The 10,962-nt window shown below is 37.1% G+C and overlaps 1 pseudogene; it reads left to right on the top strand.

Annotated features, from left to right (window-relative positions):
* Window positions 1–249: 249 nt before the first annotated feature.
* LOC144371618 (ORM1-like protein 1) lies at window positions 250–879 on the top strand (annotated as a pseudogene).
* Window positions 880–10,962: the final 10,083 nt, after the last annotated feature.

Genomic DNA, 10,962 nt, shown 5'->3' with positions numbered 1-10,962 from the left:
CAACAAATATATGAAAAAATGTTCAACATCTCTAGCAATGAAAGAAATGCAAATCAAAACTACTCTAAGATTTCTCACTCCAGTCAGAATTTCAGCTATTAAGAATACCAGCAAGGGTGGTGAGTGCACTAGGACAGTGACGGCTTGAGGTGCTGCGCTGGGGCAGACTTGGCTTTCGAAGCATGAGTGTAAGCTGAGGTTGCCACTGGGCTGGTCTTATGCAGTGCCGGCCATCAGGAACCAGGAGGTGGAGCAAACATGAATGTTGGAGTTGCCCACAGTGAAGTGAATCCAAATACCCATGTAATGAACAACTGGGGTATGTGGCTGACATATGCATTGGGAGTTGGCTTGCTCCATATTGTCTTTTTATTAATTAATTAATTAATTAATTATTAGTTGTTCAAAACATTACAAAGCTCTTGACATATCATATTTTATACATTTGATTCAAGTGGATTATGAACTCCCATTTTTACCCCGTATACAGATTGCAGAATCACATCGGTTACACATCCACGTTTTTACATACTGCCATACTAGTGTATGCTTTCATATTGTCTTACTCAGCATTCCTTTCTTCAGTGTTCCTGTTGCTTGGACCTTAACAAATATTATACATAATCTGGGGATGTATGTATTTTTGCATGCAGTAAAAGGAACACCTTTTGAAACTCCTGACCAAGGTAAAGCAAGGCTCCTAACATCTTCATGGAAGTTTTTCACAATTTCTCCAACAATTCTATATTTTCTGACAAGTTTCTAAACAAAGTATGATTCAACTTACTTCATCCTAACACAGCTTCTCTTCTGAGTGTGCTTATTCCCCAAATGCCACAACTACATGATGTTCGGATCTTTGGAATTAATAGGTATTGAAATGTTTCTTTTTTTTTAATTTTTTATTTTTTTTATTGGTTGTTCACAACATTACAAAGCTCTTGACATATCATATTTCATACATTAGATTGAAGTGGGTTATGAACTCCCAATTTTACCCCAAATGCAGATTGCAGAATCACGTCGGTTACACATCCACAATTTTATTGAACAAAATTTTTACAGCTACCGGGTTTCCTGTAAGGAAGGAGTAGTTGGTAAACTGTACTGTTTCTGTGATAATGTGAAATGAGAGGTATCTACATCAGAGGACCACTTGCTGTTTCTTCATATGCTGTCTTGAAGTACAGAATTCTACTAAATGATGCCTCTGTTTAATACATCTGGTATATTTTGGAAGAAAGGCTTTATAGGCAGGCTGGGCAGGCCCAGTGTATAAGTTAATTGCAGTACACTAAGGGTATAGTAGATAAATCCAAGGAAGTAATACATTTGTAAGAAACTAGGGCCAGCTTAATTATGATGGGCATGACATGAGGAAAAGAAAATTTCCAGTCTTTCAGTGACAATTAGTTTAGGCAGACTTAACATGTAAATTGGAATCATCTCTATAAGTTTATTATAGATTACTTTTATTACTATATATATATATTTCTCTTATATAAGAGGATATATACCTTCTTATTTTGTACAAACCAGTTTCTTATGAGTTATCTTATGAGTGTGGGGTTTTTTGTTTTTGTTTTTTTTGCTGGCTCAGTGTTATGTGTTGATAGATGAAATTATTTTTGCATTTATTATATTATATAGTTTGTGAAGGTCCACCTTCATAAGTGGAAGATAGCATCTGAGTCAGCATTCTAATTTTGGAAAAAATAGATTTACTTTGTTTTCCAGACACAAGGCTGCTAATAAACCAATTAAGAAAATAATTTATTTCAAGAAGTTAAAGTACAGGGTTGTTTATAGGTGCCTGCTTTTTTTTTTTTGAGAGAGAGAGAGAGAGAGAGAGAGAGAGAGAGAGAGAGAGAGAATTTTTTAATATTTATTTTTTACTTTTCAGTGGACACAACATCTTTATTTTTATTTTTTTATGTGGTGCCGAGGATCGAGCCCAGCACCCCATGCATGCTAGGTGAGTGTGCTACCACTTGAGCCACATCCCCAGCCCAGGTACCTGCTTTTTAGGTTAAGAAACTTAATTGGTAAAATCTGTCATTCCTTAGAAAAGTAAATATAAAATGGACAGCTACATAGCTACCTGTGGTCTAGCAGTAACTGCTTCTCTAGCCATAGTACCAAAGTAAGTAATAGATATTTTGTTTTAGTAGGTCTGTAGTAAAAGATAAAATTGTCTTTCCTTAGTCCTGTTCTCAATCCCCATAGTTTGCTTGTTAATATTTTGACTTTAAACATGTGAGTCTTAGTATAGGTAACTCCAAATGGTAACTATTTAGAGTAGTGGTTACATTGAATTCTTGTGATTTAGGCAAGTTACCTAAAGTTGCTAACATTAATTGCAAGAAAAAAACTATACTTGAGAAGGGATCACATTAAAAAAACAACAAAAAACCCACAAAAAACCAAAGTTCTGATATATGATGAAACTGAAAAACTGAGTAATATATATATAAACAAACTGAATGAAAGGGGTTTTTGACCAACTTAAAGATCAAGTTCTGTCAACAAACTGACTTTTCAGGGTAGTTATCATTGTTTTGTACTTCAAAAGTATTGAGGTTAGAAATCAGTTTTATGATACTGCCTTTGTATATTTGTCTTTCTCATGTATTTTGAAATAACTGGTAATGTATACTTTAATAAAATTTTTTCCTTGGTGGAAGATTAAAAAAAAAAAGAATACAAGCAATAGGGCTGGGGTTGTGGCTTAGCAGTAGAGTGCCTGCCTAGCATGTGTGAGGCCCTGGGTTTGATCCTCAGCACCACATAAAAATAAATAAAAATAAAGGCATTGTGTTCAACTACAACTAAAAAATAAGTATTTAAAAAAAAGAATACAAGCAACAATAAGTTTTGGCTAGGACGTGGGGAAAAAAGGCACATTCATACGTTGCTGGTGGGACTGCAAATTGGTGCAGCCCACATGGAAAGCTGTTTGGAGATTCCTTGGAATACTGGGAATGGAAGCACCATTTGACCCAGATATCCCACTCCTTGATCTATGCCCAAAGGTCTTAAAAACAGCATACTACAGGGATGCAACCACCTCAGTATTTATAGCAGCACAATTCACAATAGCTAAACTGTGGAACCAACTTAGATGCTCTTCAGTAGATGAATGGATAAAGAAAATATGGTATATGTACACAATGGAATATTACTCAGCATTAAAAGAGAATAAAATCATGGCATTTGCAGGTAAATGGATGGAGTTGGAGAATGTAATGCTACGTGAAGTTAGACAATCCCCCCCCCCAAAAAACAAATGCCAAATGTTTTCTCTGATATAAGGATGCTGATTCATATTGGGGTTGGAGGGGAGCATGGGAGGATTAGATGAATTGTAGATAGAGCAAAGGGGAAGGAAGAGAAGAGAGAGGACTTGGGGGTAGGAAAGATGGTGAAATGACATGGACATCATTACTCTAAGTACATGTATGAAGACACAAATGGTGTGACTACTTTGTGTACAACCAGAGATATGAAAAATTGTGCTCTATATGTGTAATATGAAGTATAATGCATTCGGCTTCACACATAAGTTAAAATAAAAATTATAACATATTTGAAATTATAGCATATAAGAAGAAGATCTATATCTATCTACATCTATAAATAGAAATATCTCCATGTACTCTATCTATATCTATAGATAAACAGATGCTGGGTTTCTGTTCTTGCAACTAAAAGGCACAGGGTTTACTCCAGTTGAACTGGGCTGACTGGGCTGCACAAAATAATCACACAAGAGACACAAATACCTTTTTCTTTGGGGTCCCTGTGACGGCTCCTCTGACCTTAAGGGTCCTCAGGAAGAGAGAGCGCGAGAGTACGTGCTGACCCCTTTTATTGAGGAGAAGCTATTCAAATGAGGCAAGGGGTCAGGTTTCAGGGGGCTGAGACTATCTTCATGATGTCCACTGTCAGCAGGTTGACTGACACCTGGGTAGGCCACACCCAAGGGCACAGTAAGAGAAGGGGACACACACAAGGCACTTCCATGGAAGATTCTATCCTAAACAGGGCAAGGGGTTATATTACAAAGGAACAGGTGAGCATAGCTTCACCCATGGGGCTGTAGCAAGACACACCCATGCACGACACACCCACCCTCAAACCCAAGAAGGGTGGGGAAAGCTCTGCTACATTTCTGTGACTGAGCGCCTCAGCACCCAGCCGGGAGTGTGACTCAGTCAAGTGCAAGGTTGGTCTCCCACAAATACAGATTTTTTATTTATGGAATAAGTCAATGAAATACCAACAAATAAAACAATTAATAACAACAACAACAATAACAAAAAACCTCAACAGTATAAAGAAAAGTTGTATGGAGCAAATATTTTGTTTCTCATTGAGTAATCCTATAACAAGTGAAGATATTAAATTCGGGCTGGGGATGTGGCTCAAGCGGTAGCACGCTCGCCTCGCATGCGTGCGGCCCGGGTTCGATCCTCAGCACCACATACCAACAAAGATGTTGTGTCCACTGAGAACTAAAAAACAAATATTAAAAATTCTCTCTCTCTCTCTCTCTCTCCTCTCTCTTCTCTCTCACTCTCTTTAAAAAAAAAGATATTAAATTCATAATAAAAACATTCCTACAAAGCAAAGCCTAGTACAGATAGTTCTACTAACAAATTCTCCCAAACACTAAAAAATAGTAATTTCATTTTCATATAATTTCTTCAGGATAAGAAGAGTGACACTTCCCAATTCATATTATATAAGAAATATTACCCTAGTATTCAAATGAGATTTAATAGTTATAATAAAAATATACTACAAACTGATATCATTTTACAGATATAGATAAAAAATTTTCAAAAAGTATGAACAATCTGAGTCCAGCAACACTATAATAAAATCACAGTTTCACAGTTAATGGGGAAAACTGAAATTTTGCACTTTAGGGTCAAGATAAGAGAAATAAATCTTCTCTGTCCTCTTTAACTTTATACTAAAAGTTTTTGCCAGGATAACTAGGGAAGAATAAAAAATAAAAGATGCCCATATTAAAAAGGTAGGACTATATCTGTCTTTATTCATCAGTCCCTTGATCTTTTACATAGAAAACTGAAGTAATCCACCAAAATGTAAGTTCAGCAAGGTTGCAGGACAGGTTAATAAAAATAAATTGTACTTATATACAGTAGCAATGAACAATCCAAAATAGAATTAAAACAATGCCATTTATGATAGTATCAATCCACTAATTTTAAAATAGTTTGTCCATTTTCTTTTGAAATTACTTTCTTGGATACTTCTTAAACTTTATTTTTAAACCATTGTGCTGACATTTTCTTTTGATATTGTTTTTCTTTTCTTCTTTCCTTCTTTCACAGTACTGGGGGCTGAACCCAGTGGGGCTCTACCATTGAGCTATACCCTCAGATCTTTTTATTTTGAGACTATGTTGCTATGGTTCTTGTTAAGTTGATGGGCTGGCCTTGAACTTGTGATTCTCCTGGTGCACCCATGCCCAGCTTGTATTGACATTTTCATTTCCACTGTTGTGTTTCTAAAAACATTCTAAAAGCCTCTGTTTTGGTTATCCATTTTGTCCTTGTTTCATAGAAACAAATGCATTCTATCATCTCTCCAACAAGATGAATGTATTTTTGAAGTTTTCCTTCTATCTACATAGCACCAAATAGCATGTGTTTCCTATAAATGTTTTCTTTTTTTTTGGATTATTTTGGTCTATGATTGATGTTTGAGGGTCTTACTGCATATCTGGTGATTCTTGGCTTTTTGGTAATATTTAAAAACAAGTAATGTTAATCTTTGGTTATTTGCTCATAAATAAGTGTAAATAAAGTTTCTTTAGCTTAATCCTAGTACCAAGAATCTATTTTTTACACACACACACACACACACACACACACACACAAACACCCTGGAGACTGAACCCTGGGTGCTTAACCACTGAACAATATCCCCACCCCTTTTTATATTTTATTTTGAGACAGGGTCTTACTAATTTGCTTAGGGCCTTGCTAATGTGCTGAATTCAGCTTTGAATTTTTAGTCCTCTTGCCTCAGCCTTCTAAGTCACTGGGATTATAAGTGTACACCATCATGCCTGGCTATTATGTTTCTTGTGAGTCAAATGGCTGTGATAATTTTTCAAATTATTAATGTAAGATTATTAGTTTTTATTAGCATTCTGGCAACAGAATAGGAAATAAGGATTTGCAGGATTCCAACATGGCAGTGGGCGCGGAGAGATCAAGTCTCTGACCTCTTCAGCTGTGCGGGCATAGGGAGTCGTAAACAATCTAAATTCTGTTTGCTCAGGATCACTAGGCAATGCTGAGCTGACGTGGTTCTGGGGCGAACAGTCTAGGCCTCTCAGAACACACACCGAGCCCGGGATCGGCTGAATTCAAGCTCCCGTTCGCCTGCTTCCCGCAGACAAACAGCTGTGACTCAGCACTAATCCATCCGGCTGAAACAACCGGTCAGCCCTTCTGATCCCACGGAGGTAAATGCAAACCGAGCCTTCATAGGTAGTGGCCACAGGTTTGAAAAGGGGCTTGGGAGAGACAGTAAGGACCCACCTGTTGCATTGGTCACCCGGCAAAGGGAAACGAACTATCGCCATTTGCAAGAGATAACACCATGGCAGAGAACTGACGTCACCAGACTGCGGCGGAGGAGATAATTTCATTGAAACCTACGGCTACAGGTGTGTAATTCCCTAGCCTTCCCTCTCCACACATCGGGGAAAACCTTAAGGGCCCCTCCCAGCTCTCCCGTGAGTGTGATAGACAGACTGAGGGAATCAGACGTGGCACGGGACCCGCGGCGCGGAACTCCCGGCTACCGCTCCCACCAGTGCTGACAACTGAGGTCACTTGCACCAGCTACCGCGGGCGTGGCTACCGGAGGGCAAGTAAAATTCGCTGAGGATTCTCAGCCCCAAGCTCTACAAACTTAGGGTCTGAGGGAATGGCAAACAGGGAGAGTGTGCCCAGTCATTCTTGAAAACAGGGCTCCCGGGAGCACCAGACCTGACATGTAGCCAGTATTGTGGTGAGTGGCACCCGTGAGAGGGACCTGGATAAAGGAAAAGTAGGGAAGTGACTAGACACAAGAGGAGGCCCTAGGCACTCAGGATTGGAGACTCGCCCAGTCTGGGAGGAGGAACTGCTGCACAGTGATTGGTTCCTGCGTATTGACAGGAGAAGCTTGGCCTGGTGGGCACAGCGCCACCTACTGGAAGAGAAGTTAATCAAACTCTAAGACTGCATTTATTAGTTTTTTTTTCTGTTTTTTGATTTGGGTTTTTTCTTTCATTTTCATTTTTCTTTCTTGTTTTTTAAATTTTTTTTCATTTTTAAAAAATTTTTTTCTTCTAATTTTAATTTTTTTAATTATTTAAAAAATTTTTTTTCTTTTTTATTTCCTATTTTTTTCTTCTTTTGTCTTTTCATTTCTTTTCAATTTTCTTATTCCCCCTTCCTTGAATTCTACCTGCTTACTCTCATTCTCTTTAGCGACTTCTTCCCTTCCCTTCTAATACCTTTCCTCCCAAGCATCAAATAAATTTATAGGAGTAAACAGTAACTCAGCAGTCAAACAGAACAAGAAGTAACATGAGCAGCTTGAAAAAGCAAGGAAGAAAAGGAGTACAAACAATGCAGGACAGCCTAAATATTCAGGAGGACCTAGAGTCATCAGAAAAATGGTCATATAAAGAACTCAAGGAACACCTTAGACAGATGGAATGGAACCTTAAAGAGGATACGAGACAGCAAATTCAAGCAGCAAAAGAACACATTGAGAATGAATTACATAAACAGATAAAAGAAGAAGTTAAGCATCTTTATCAGGAGATAGAGATTATAAAAAATAATCAAACAATCAAGGAAACGATAAACCAAATTAAAAACTCAATTGAGAGTATCACTAACAGAGTGGAGCAAGTAGAAGCCAGAAAGTCAGATAGTGAAGACAAAATATATCATCTTGAAAAGAGTCTAGCCAACTCAGAAAGGCTGGTAAAAAATCATGAGAAAAACATCCAAGAGTTATGGGATAACATAAAAAAACCAAACTTACGAGTCTTTGGGATAAAAGAAGGTACAGAGATTCAAACCAAGGGAATGAGTAACCTGCTGAATGAAATAATTACAGAAAACTTTCCAGAAATAAAAAAGGAAACAGATATACAAATTGAAGATGCATACAGGACACCGAGCACACAAAATCACAGTAGACCAACGCCAAGACACATTGTTATGAAGATATCCAATATACAGAACAAAGAGAAAATATTAAAAGCTACAAGAGAAAGGAGGCAGATTATATTCAGGGGTAAACCAATAAGGTTAATAACGGATTTTTCATCACAGACGCTGAAAGCAAGAAGGTCATGGAACAATGTATTTCAAACACTGAAAGACAATGGATGCCAACCAAGAATTTTGTATCCAGCAAAATTAAGCTTCAGGTACAACAACGAAATAAAAATCTTTCATGATAAACAAAAGTTAAAAGAATTTGCAGCCAGAAAGCCAGCACTGCAAAGCATTTTGAGCAAAACACTACACGAGGAAGAAATGAAAAACAATAACCAAAACCATCAGTGGGAAGTGCCTCGGTAAAGACAGAGGGCAAGGGGAAAGATAATCATGGAGAAACAAACTAAATTTTTTTTAAAAAGGATAAATAATCAAACATGGCTGGAAGTACAAACCATATATCAATAGTAACTCTGAATGTTAATGGCTTAAATTCTCCAATAAAGCGACATAGGCTGGTATCATGGATTAAAAAACAAATACAACAATACGCTGCCTCCAGGAGACACATCTGATTGGAAAAGACATACACAGGCTGAAGATGAAAGGATGGGAAAAATTATACCATGCACACAGTCCTCAAAAGCAAGCAGGGGTGGCCATCCTCATATCGAATAAAATCGACTTCAAGACTAAGTTAATCAAAAGGGATAAGGAAGGACATTATATACTGTTAAAAGGAACCATTCACCAACAAGACATAACAATTATCAATATTTATGCACCAAATAATGGTGCTGTGACATTCATAAAACAAATTCTCCTCAAGTTCAAGAATCAAATAGACCACAACACAATAATTATGGGTGACTTCAACACACCACTCTCACCATTGGACAGATCTTCCAAACAAAAGTTGAATAAAGAAACTATAGAACTCAATACCACAATCAATAACCTAGACTTAACTGACATATATAGAATATATCAACCATCATCAAATGGATATACTTTTTTCTCAGCAGCACATGGATCCTTCTCAAAAATAGACCATATATTATGCCATAGGGCAACCCTCAGTAAATATAAAGGGGTGGAGATAATACCATGCATTTTATCTGATCATAATGGAATGAAACTGGAAATCAATGATTAAAGAAGGAAGGAAAAATCCTACATCACATGGAAAATGAACAATATGTTACTGAATGATCAATGGGTTACAGAAGACATAAAGGAGGAAATCAAAAAATTCTTAGAGAAAAATGAAAATACAGACACAACATATCGGAATCTATGGGACACAATGAAAGCAGTTTTAAGAGGGAAATTCATTGCCTGGAGGTCATTCCTCAAAAAAAGAAAAAACCAACAAATAAATGAGCTCACACTTCATCTCAAAGCCCTAGAAAAGGAAGAGCAAAACAACAGCAAATGTAGCAGAAGGCAAGAAATTATTAAAATCAGAGCAGAAATCAATGAAATTGAAACAAAAGAAACTATTGAAAAAATTAACAAAACTAAAAGTTGGTTCTCGAAAAAATAAATCAGATCGACAGACATTTAGCCATGCTAACGAAGAGAAGAGAGAGATCTCAAATTACTAACAAACGGGATTAAAAAGGCAATATCACAACAGATGCTACAGAAATACAGAAGACAATTAGAAATTATTTTGAAAACCTATATTCCAATAAAATAGAAGATAGTGAAGACATCGATAAATTTCTTAAGTCATATGATTTGCCCAGACTGAGTCAGGAGGATACACACAATTTGAACAGACCAATATCAATGGATGAAATTGAAGAAGCAATCAAAAGACTACCAACCAAGAAAAGCCCAGGACCAGATGGGTATACAGCGGAGTTTTACAAAACCTTTAAAGAAGAGTTAATACCAATACTTTTCAAGTTATTTCAGGAAATAGAAAAAGAGGGAGCTCTTCCAAATTCATTCTGTGAGGCCAACATCACCCTGATTCCGAAACCAGACAAAGACACCTAAAAGAAAGAAAACTACAGACCAATATCTCTAATGAACCTAGATGCAAAAATCCTCAATAAAATTCTGGTGAATCGAATACAAAAACAGCATGGTACTGGTACCAAAACAGGCGAGTGGACCAATGGTACAGAATAGAGGACACAGAAACCAATCCACAAAACTACAACTATCTTATATTTGATAAAGGGGCTAAAAACATGCAATGGAGGAAGGATAGCATCTTCAACAAATGGTGCTGGGAAAACTGGAAATCCATATGCAACAAAGTGAATCTGAATCCCTTTCTCTCACCATGCACAAAAGCTAACTCAACATGGATCAAGGAGCTTGATATCAAATCAGAGACACGGCGTCTGATAGAAGAAAAAGTTGGCTCCGATCTACATATTGTGGGGTCGGGCTCCAAATTCCTTAATAGGACACCCATAGCACAAGAGTTAATAACAAGAATCAACAAATGGGACTTACTCAAACTAAAAAGTTTTTTCTCATGAAGAGAAACAATAAGAGAGGTAAATAGGGAGCCTACATCCTGAGAACAAATCTTTGCTCCTCACACTTCAGATAGAGCCCTAATATCCAGAGTATACAAAGAGCTCAAAAAATTAGACAATAAGATAACAAATAACCCAATCAACAAATGGGCCAAGGACCTGAACAAACACTTCTCAGAGGAGGACATACAATC

This window comes from Ictidomys tridecemlineatus, chromosome X, assembly GCF_052094955.1.
Source record: "Ictidomys tridecemlineatus isolate mIctTri1 chromosome X, mIctTri1.hap1, whole genome shotgun sequence".
Lineage (NCBI taxonomy): Eukaryota > Metazoa > Chordata > Mammalia > Rodentia > Sciuridae > Ictidomys > Ictidomys tridecemlineatus.
Note: the sequence above shows the minus strand (reverse complement) of the source record. Positions and strands in the feature narration are given on the sequence as shown.